The sequence below is a fragment of the Lolium perenne genome, chromosome 7 (assembly GCF_019359855.2).
Source record: "Lolium perenne isolate Kyuss_39 chromosome 7, Kyuss_2.0, whole genome shotgun sequence".
NCBI lineage: Eukaryota > Viridiplantae > Streptophyta > Magnoliopsida > Poales > Poaceae > Lolium > Lolium perenne.
The window spans coordinates 161902462-161912976 of record NC_067250.2 but is presented as its reverse complement, the minus strand read 5'-3'; the positions used below and the strand labels follow the sequence as shown (position 1 = coordinate 161912976).

At 46.7% G+C, this 10515-nt stretch overlaps 1 long non-coding RNA gene across 2 annotated transcripts; it reads right to left on the bottom strand.

Annotated features, from left to right (window-relative positions):
* Window positions 1-403: 403 nt before the first annotated feature.
* LOC127300966 (uncharacterized) lies at window positions 404-3678 on the bottom strand. 2 transcript variants are annotated; one of them, XR_011748961.1, is made up of 3 exons: window positions 3093-3678; window positions 2890-2992; window positions 404-1995 (listed from the first exon to the last, which is right to left on the bottom strand). It is a non-coding gene; the product is annotated as an uncharacterized lncRNA (long non-coding RNA). The 2 variants fall into 2 exon arrangements; XR_007851718.2 differs by having other exon boundaries at window positions 2890-3678.
* Window positions 3679-10515: the final 6837 nt, after the last annotated feature.

The following is a 10515-nucleotide window of genomic DNA, read 5'->3' as shown; positions in this document are numbered from 1 at the left end:
AGGTGAAGGAATAGATCGTCCAACCCACGTCGGAACCTAAGACTCGGAGAAGCAGATAAGAGAGAAGACTCAAAACTCGCAAAGATAAGAGGAGAAAGAATTTAGGTAAGGAGAAAAATTCAGAGCTAATCAGATATATCCAACGACTTTTCAGAAAAATAGTTTTGACACTAGACACAACGTCCGTTGGCAAGGTTATCCTACAGGCTGGACTATTGGGGTACCGTCAACCTGAGCTCTGATACCAACTTGTGACGCCCCGAAACCGGTATCCTGAGGATTCCAGTGATCCCGCCGAAATCCGCACGATATCGATTCTGAGACGCCCTCCGACACGACGTGCGCGACGAATCACACACGTGATGCCAGAGGAATTAACACGAGCGGTAACATTACAACAGGATTACAATAGAGCCCACAAGATACATATATTACAACAACGACTCCAACGAGTCAAGATACAAATATACAATACAAAGATCCAAATCATACAGATGATCGAATACGTCCGAGTACGGACAAGATACAAATTGGACTAAGAGTCCTGAAGATAACCAGTGGCGTCCATAACCCTGCCCAGGCCAAACCGGAAGGGTAACCTTGCTAACGTCGTCATCTTGTACCTGTCAAAGTCGGGCCATCGGTTGCCGACAAGAGGGAGGAAGCAAAAGAGAAAGGGGAAAAGGCGAGAGTAAGTACCAAGGAACGAACTCCGGCACGTACTTAGCGAGACTAGAAATGGCTATGCTCGCCGGGCGAGTATAATATATATATCGCCGGGGGCTATATGGTAGGTTTAGCGGCAGCAAAACTATAACCAATAGAGACACGCTACAACATCCGTCTAATCAGATAAGATAAGAGAGCGCACAAGGTAACAGATAAATACCACACAAACATAACCCAGCCGATTACACATATCCCCTCCAACAATTGCGAAGAGGCAATGTAAAAGGCACTCAACGGTGGACAAGTTTTATTAGGTATCGGTTGTAGTAATGCTATATTACTAATCAAGTTATTAGCAAATTATTATCAACAACATAAAGGTGTAAGTTGTTCTATGATCAAGCTATACAATTCCAAGTCGTCCATAACCGCGGACACGGCTTATCGATAAGATGTACATCCTGCAGGGGTTGCCCAAATGTAACCATACGCATGCTCGAACCCACTTGCTACAGGTGGAGTCTCACAACAAGACCGTTCCCAATGCAAGAGAAAGTTTAATGGGAGCCACCCAACTAAGCTTCCCGTGACGAAGTTCGGCCGTACTCCGATACGGACCCAGAGGTTGCGATGGCGTCCAAGGCGGGCACTAACGACCGGCCAAGGATAAGTCGGCACGCAATATGAGTACAGTACAGAATATAAACACCCGAAGGCAACAGGAAGTAAATCGTGCATCGTGCATATGAGCAAATAAAACCAAGGTTGTAGCTCCCAGTAAACAGAATCGAGAAAAGGTAGTGGGTGATGGGGGTCCCATTCCCCCACGTACGGGTAGAGCGCTCAATCTCGGAACAGATAACAAAAACTCGGGTCCTAGGGGACATTAGCAAGTCAAAGTTCCGATGCTTTCGCAAAGGGGCTCACAGATGCCTCTGCTTACAATTTTAGTTGTTAACAGTTAAGTAAAGCATGTGTATCTCCAACAACTGATATAGCATGTGATAACCTCCCAACAACCCAACATATCCCGATAACAGATCGAGATAAACAACAGAGCCTAAACACGCCTACGACTCGCAAGGCTCACACATCAAGCAACGGCTATGGGTAAGGAATGATACATATAGGATTATTATGGTAAACAAGTGGAATAGGACACGTGACTCGATAAAGAAGCGCAACATAAGGATAGCAATGCGAGGGAGAGTGTATAATAGGTGAAGAGAGAGGGCTCGTCTGTGAAATGCTGCAGAAGAACTTGTCGGAGAACTCGTCGTATCTCACATCAACACTTCGTGATCCTACCCGTGAAGAAGCAAAGCACTATAACAAACAACGGATGCACCATTTACTACTACGAAAGAAGAATCGGCATGATCATGATATGATATGCATGACATGGCAAGGTATGATGCGATGCACTTATCCAATTAAGCGGAATCGGAATTCCGATAAATAATTATTAGGTTCGAGTTATTTTTCTACCGGCAATATTAAATATTGATTACCATAGGAAAGACATGGCATGGATGAGCTAATTTAATATTAAACGGAGCGGAGAATTCTTATCCAGTAATTCCGATATACGCCGCATTTAATTATTAGGTGTGATGCAAACTATATGAGCACGACATGATGCAAAATCAAAAGATGCATATGAATGGCATATTCAGATTCATTGCATTTTTCGGATCATGTTTCATATATAAAACAGTTTATTTGGAGATACAGTTTAAAAGATATTAAATAGATAAGATTTGCAAAAGAAAATAGAATTAGAGAGATGGGATGGAGCTGGACACAGGAATCGAACCAAAAGGACACAGATTTGCAACGTGTATTTGATACTGAGGTATTCTGAGTAGAGAACGAGGTGAGATCAAACTGTGCTACTCTCGTGTACTGAACCAAGCACATGACATGAAATTGCACAGATAAAAGACATACAAAACGTAGCATTGGCGATTTGATCACCTGATCAACAATACAACGGACGAGGGAGCAGACGTGCTGACTATAGTTGATTCATGTATTGAGAAGGGGCGCCGTGATAGAGCAAGCCTAGGAGGGCACGAGCTGGCGCAAACGCGCGGCCTGAGCTGACGACTCGCTAAACAGGAAACGATTCAGGCGACACGAACCAGAAGCGGACGGAGGCGAACGACATGGATTGGCACAGGAAACTGACGGAGAGATGGAACCGGCGAGAGTGCTCACCGGGAGGTTGCTGCTGTAGTCATACGAGTCGGAGACGCAGACGCCAGGAACACGCACGGGTTGGAGGGTCACCGCGGACGGAGACGACGGACATGGTGGCGACCTCGGGCACAAGGAGAGCCGTTAGGTTTCGACAAAAATAAGGGACGACATGAAGTGATCAACCAGCTCGGGGAAGTGGGGGATAAGGCGCGCCAGCTAACCAGGAAAACAGCGGAGCGCTCGATGGAGACGGGGACGAAGCAGTGGCGACGAAAAACGTTGATTTCCTCGCCGGAGTCGAAGAAGAATCCGCGATTTGCTGTCGGTACGAGGCGCCCCCGGATGATTCCTTGGGCGAGGAAGATCTTGGCGACGAGACGCAGCTCCTGGTGGCGTTGGTTGGACGCGGGGTTGTATAGAACGGTGGCGCGACGGCGAGCTTGTGGTGGTGGCGCTCGGTGGTGTACACAGAGATGAATTAGAAGGAAAAAGAAGATGGCGGCGCGAGGGGAGAGGCTAGGGTTTGCTTGGGGCCTCTGATGGATTTAAAGGGATGGGGAAAAGGAGGAGTGGTTGTGGTGGTGGAGGATGATAGCGAGCGGAGGCTCATGCTCCTCGCGTGAGATGGAGAATAAAGCCACATGAACTTCCTCGTGTAGAAAAGGTACTGAGCCTTAGGTGGGTTGCTTCGTTGGAGAAAAAGTCGGTCAGGTAGTTGGGTCCCTGGTTGCTACTTCCTCTCTTCTCTTCTTGCTGAAAACTTCCAGCCAAACAAAAGGACTAGAGGAGGATTTTGACAGATTTGAAAAACTAGATTTTGGTTTTAGAATAACTTTGCAAAGTTCCAAAATATTTGTTTTGGTTTTAACTAAAATAAGAAAAATGAGAGAGGAGGGTTTTCTAGAACCATATGAGAAGAAACTACTAAATACTTTTATTTGCAAATAAATTTCATTTTGTAAAAATTCATTTTTATGATGTATACATGATGATGACTTTGGAACGGCACGGAAAAATAAGGCGGAGAAAAACTAATATTAGGTTTTTTTTTCCGGGTCGTTACAGTAGGTTAGCTTCTTGTATCTCCACCTAGGTGCAAACCTAAAACCCTATTAGCATTGGACCCTCGTTTTATTTTTGCTTTCCTTTAAGTAAGACTTGCAAAACCCTAGAGCATATTGATCTCTTGCATGTGATCATGATCTTCCAAGATCATGTCTACTCCTATTTTCCCTCCCCCATTTCTTTTCCTATTTTTCTCCAAACCAACTTTCTGAAAATTTTCCAAGCAAGTATCTCCCTAGCTCATCATAGGTTTTCCCTAGCCTTGCCCTGGATCAACTTATGGAGTGGTTGCAAAAATTCCAAAAATGGAAAATGGGAGAATGGCCATGCCGGCCATCTCACCACCACTTTTTCTTGCCACCTTCCCTCACTCCTCCCTCCACACCAGCATGCCAACTGTTGGCAAGCCACCTCTAGCTCCCTTGCACACTGCCCTGAACCCAACTCGACCACTCTCCCCTCCTCTCTCTTGGACACCACCTCGGGAACATGCACAAGGTCTGATTGTGGATATCTCCCTCTCCCTCCAGTTTTGGCACGGTCTGGTTGTCTTGGACAAGCTCCACTGCCCACTCTCTCTTCCTCTCACTCCCTGGCGCCACTTCACCCCTTCCCTTCCACTAACAGCACCCAGATGACCCCCAATGGCCACCGTGCATGCCTGCATGGCCAGGACCATGTCACCCACCCCACATTCCCTCTATGGTAGCTCTAGCCTTTCCCTCTCGGCACAAACGACACGTCCTCGCCTCGTGGACATGCCCAGGGTCCACGCCCTAGCCTCCAACGTTGCACACTGACGCCCTAGCTTGCCCATTCGTTTCGTCGAATAGGCTGCTGGCAGCCACGCCACCGTCTTGTCTCCCCTCCTCTCGTTTCTGACCGACGCGCGCATGCGTCCAAGCCGTGGCACCGCCTCTCAGGCACGCAGCGACGTCACCCAGGCTGACCAATCCCATGCTGCCGCCCGCCCTTCTCCCTCGCCACGGACCCGGTGCACCGTGCACTGGTGGTGCCCTTTAAACCTCCTCCTTTCCAACCCCTTCACAACACAACTCCCCCTCCACCACAAGCCCATCTCCTGAAAGGAGAGGAGCTCCTCTCCTTCCCACTGCTCGTGCGCGAGCTTGACACCCACATACTTCCGGTGAAGGTTACCGTCAGGAGGCTTCACCATTTCCTCTCTCCCGTGGTTCTCTGGAAGCCCCCTTGTTCCCTATCTCGAACGTGCATGCTTTTGCCTCCCAGGTGTGCTCGCAGACGCCGCCATCGCGAACAACGTTTCCACCGCCGTCAACGTCTGCCAGAAAAGGGATGATGTTTTCGCCGCCGCGACCACCGTTCGACAGCGCCGACTCCACCGCATCCAACACGCCACGTCTCGCTGTTTTCTGCACATGAGGGTGAGCACACCACCTCCCGCCAGTGCCTAGGATTTCCGCGCGTAGAATGCATGGCGCGGGGAGGACGACGCACAGCGGCCGTCGATCCTCACTTGATCGAACTGCCGCATGCGCCCATGGACCGCCCTTCCCTGTCGCTGGGACCGCCACGGGATTCAAATCCCGGGCTCTCCCACGCGACCGCTGTGCCGCTGGGCCGGATCTGGCCAGACCCAGAATCCTGGCCCGTCTCTCTTCCCTCTATTTTCTTGTTTAAATCTGCCAGTAAAATCTGCTGTAGGTTTTGAAATTCCATTTATTCCTCGAGCGCCCAAATTTGATGATTTGAATTTCTAGACGCTCATAAAAAAATCTTAACCACAAAAATGTTATCATGTGATGTATTGTTGTAGATCTGTGTAGATAAACCAAAGTCTAGAATGTTACAGTATAGCTATTTTATTTAGTGTGAGAGTTGTGTTGATCCTATCTGCATGAGGTAAATTTTGCTGTGCGGTAGATGTAAATCCCCATCTTTTGGCACTGGTCCCATATGCAGTAGCTTCCTGGATATTGTTTGGTTTGCAAATCAAATATTGTCCAGAGAGCTCTTCTTTGAATTTTAGTTTGAGTACTACAAATGTTTGTGGACCAAAACCAAGTGCTATTTGTAGATATCGGATAGGGTACTTTTGTGCCAAAGGAAATAATTTTAGGAGTGGTAGTTTAGTTCTGAGGATTTTCTACTGAAATAGGGTACCTTTTCAGTATCTGATTTTTGTAAATTCTTTTACAAGTCAGAAAAATGCCAAACCAGTGTTGTTAGATCACATTTAGTAACATCTATCCATTGGTATGCTTGGATCTGGTTGATTCCACTCTGATGCTTATGTGTTTAGTATTTGGTGTGGTCTAGTTTCTGTACTGTTTTAATTTCAGTGCAAGTGTGTTCTAAAAATGTATCCATTGGTATGTTTTAAAAATTTTCGTACTGTTTAGTAACAACTATCCATTGGTATGTTTTAAAAATTTATCTGTGGATGATTCCAGTGCAAGTGTGTTGTACGTGTTGATATCTTCCAGTAGGTATGCTGCATGCCATTTAAATGGTCCCTAAGTCATTGCTAGTTTTATAAAAATCACAACATTTGTTTTAAAAACCCTAAATTAGTGAATCCACTTTCAGTAGCTTGTTATTGTGAATCTTTGTACACTATGATTTTACCAATTTTTTGTGTGAACTATTCTCGTATGGTTTGTTGATTTGGTGTGTTGCTTGTTTCTTTTCTTTTTGCGAAGCTAGATTCGAACGCCGCCGGAAACGAAGGAGGAGGTGACTTCGGGGGATTTGAAGAGGAAGACCAGGGACACTTAGCTGATCAAGGCAAGACACCTCTTGATGCATATATCATCCTACATTATCTTGCTCTTGCATTTATTAGTTGTTTTATAAAAATTGCATGGTTTATTTATTTATGTGGATGGTTATTGCCACCCAAAATTTTATTATTCCACCCTTAGGGTGCAGCCCTCGTTGGTACCTACGGATCAAAATCCTAATAGTGATATGGTGCTTACAACCTTATCATCCTTGTCGCCACGTTTCAAGAAAAGATGGACTATAGGTTGGGAGCCCTTTCGGAAAAGTTTTGGGAAAATGTTTCCGAGAAAGAAGTTTTTCGAAAACCTTGGAATGGGGTAACCCTGCCAAGTGGGAGGTTTTTAAATAAAAAGTGTTTTGAAAAAAAGAGATTTGCTGGAAGAAAATGGAGATAAAATGTTTTCAAAAACTTCGGTGCCTTAGGTACTTAACCTAACCAATTAGACAGTGCAACCATATTACTCCAAAGTGGGCACGAGGCGTAGCGTAGTAGTTTGTATCACCTTAGTTTGGGCCCTGCAAGTGTAAGGGGTAATCCGAGCATGGACACCTATCGACCGTGGCCTTCCCGATGAACTAGGAACGCCTTTCCATCTCGTACCGATGGAAGGGGCACAACCTACGAGCTCCCATTGAATAATTCCCTGCCGTTGGTTGCGGCATTCCGGAGGATCGAGCTGGTCGGGGAATTTGCTACTCCTATGTAAACGAACCCTTGTACTCTGGTGTTGGGAGGTACAACAGGCGGCATGTCTTAGGCTATGGCGAGCAAATGAAAAACTGTGATCGGTTATTCGAGCCTCGCGTTGTGACGCTTGGTGAACCAGGGATGATCCCGGCAGATTTACCGGATCTTGTGGTGAAAGTGTACAACCTCTGCAGAGTGAAAACTATTCGAATAGTCGTGTCCGCAGTCATGGACGGTTGGGAAGGCATGATACCTACGCTAAAGAGTTTTGTTTTTCAAATGTGTTTCTCCAAAAAGATTTTTGGAAATGTACCTGGGAGGTACGGGAAAATACCAGTGGGACTGGAGGAAATGTACCTGGGAGGTACGGTCAATTGTTGGAAAGGTTGTTTTCGCCATTCTGATGGCCGAAAAGGAAAAATGGGTCACCCTTACCTATTAGTGTTGAAAAGAAAACTGTTTACAAAAAGTTTTTCAACAAAGATATAGATATGTCATATTCTCGAGAGGAATTACCTCTCGCTCCTTGTCGCCCTAGTTAGTGCCTGTTCCTTGCTAGTGCCATACTGCATATCTTTTATTTCTCTCTAAGGTGGTTTGCTAGTACATTCAGACTTACTCATTGGCATTGTTGTCCTGGCTATTTACTTGGTCAGACTATGAGGAGCAGTACTACTACGGAGAGGAGTACGACGCCGAAGACGCGAATTAGGTCGCTCTCCCAGTCAGTCACATGTAGGGTAAAGGCCTGACTTGGGTTCCACCGCTTTTGGAGTCAAGTTGTTTCCACTGTTGTTTGTTGAACTACGGCCTTGATGGCCTAAGATGTAAGACTTCCGTAATACTTTTAATTCCGTACTGTAATGGATGATGTAATCTGGTATCAGTTCGCTTATGTGTTCACGATGGATTGATCTTGTGATCGTGAAATTGTATACATAACAGGAGTCTTGGACTGGTAAGTCCGGGGCTCCACATGCCAGCCCATTAATAGTTTCGTGCTAAGGCCACTACATAATATCTAAAGGCCCCTTATAGTTTCGTGCTAGAACCGTGAGTCCCATTGTGGTTTACTGGGCCATACCATCTGCGATTTGCTATGTGAACAAGCCGACCTGTAAGGCGCTTTAAGATTTTACGGGACATCTGACTTGGTTTGACCAGTCAACTATATAAATGGGCTGGTCCATTAGGTACGTGGGACGGGCCTAATTTCTTAGTTTGACTGGTCAAACCCTAAACCCTAAATGGGCCAGCCAATTCAGCTCGTGGGCCAGCCCATCGGAGTTGGTTTGTCCGTCCCATCATCTTGACGAGCCGACCCACTAAGCACGTGGGTCAGACTGAATGTCTTTGTTTGGCCGGTCAACATGATAAGTAGGCCAGCCCACTTAGGTGGTGGGTCAGGCCAAATTTCTTTGTTTGACTAGTCAACTCACAAACTTGGACGCCCATTTTAGTTAATGGGCCGGCCCAACCTAATCTTCTCATTCGGTCAACACATTGAATTGGACGGTCCGTTTAGTAGATGGGTCGGTCCATAAATATCTTAATGTACAGTTGTTTCTTAGGGTAGGCCCATTTATGGTTATTGGAAGGTCTAGTATGTTCATGGGCGACCCATTAATAGTTTGGTGCTAAGCCCACTACATAATATTTAGGGATTTCTATTTCCGTGCCCTCGGGTCCTTAGTTGTGCTCAGTTCTCCCCAGCCGCTTATTTTTTCCTCAGTTTTGCCCAAGCCCTTGTTTGAAACCCTCACAAGTGCTGGAACGACCGGTTGCCTGACGGGTCAAGAACTTTGACCGTTATCTGCTGACTAGTGGGGCCACGTAGAGCCCGCAAAGACATGTTAGACCATCCATCTTTGTTTGAACGTAAGCATCACCGTATCCCTAACCAAAACACGGACGAGTGGGGCTTCGGTATATCGAATGACAAGTGGGGCCATGACGTTGATACAAGGGGCAATACACGGGTAGGATTAGATTTTTAAACGGAGCTCTACAACGATGGAACAGAGGAGGTGGCCTGCGGGGTGCCGAGATGAGATCGACGTCCACAAAGAACTGCATGAGGCGAGACCAGACGCATTATATTAATATGATCTAGACGCGTTTAACCATTGAAAGAAGATAAGAAATGGTCGAGGACATCGACGACTACCTCAACACTTTGACTGACGGTGTCGGACACGAACGCGAGCAATGTAGAGAAAACTAGTGTCTCTCCTTTCTGGCGTGTATAGATGGGTGCTAGGGGAGTGTGGTGGCGAAGGGAAAGACCTCGCGGTGGTTTGTGGCATCCAACATAGCGGGGTGGCGTGGCCGTGCCCAGAGCGACATGCATGTTCGGTATTGGCATCAACATGTACATTCGGCATTGGCCTCGGCGGTATCTTTGGTGTGTCAGTAATCGAATGAGGGGACGGGATTGAGGGTGCATCCCGACGGTGACCTAGCAGTGGTGGCGAGCGTGTTTCTAACTTAGTGCAATTTATCCCATGTTTGATGATGAATTGCTGAGAAATGAATGATCTGGTTGCAGCAGTATCAAAAAGTACTTTGCCAGGATGAGTGAGTATTTGAAGCGTACCTATGACCACCTTGTCTGAGTTTATCACCTCCTCCAGGCTGGTACAATTCAATTTTCCGAAGGGCTTCTTGTTCTTTCAGTTTCCTCCGGAATTCCCACTATGACTCCCTCCTCCTCCTGACTTTGCTCCTCCATTGTTTCTGTTAGGGCAATCTTTCAGCATATGCCCTTCCTGGCGACAACCAAAGCAAATCAGCTTTGGCCTACGACAATCCTTCGAGTAATGTCCTTGAGCTGCACAAATACGGCAAATAATGTTTGCCATATACTGGGATGCTGGGGTCCTTGATGTAGCCCCGGTCACCGACGTCGCTACACCAAGACCAACAAGTCCCCCAAGTGGACCGATGACGCGAGCCCGAGTCAAAGCGCTACATGATAAGGTGAACTCACTCCTCACTACCCTTGATCTTGATACCCCATTGGATGGACTGCTACCTCAGGCCGATATGCTTTGTGTTATCAGATATGAACCTCGAGAGAAGGACGTCGCAGCAGACCCGAAGATGGACAAGGAAGGAGGAGGAGAAGA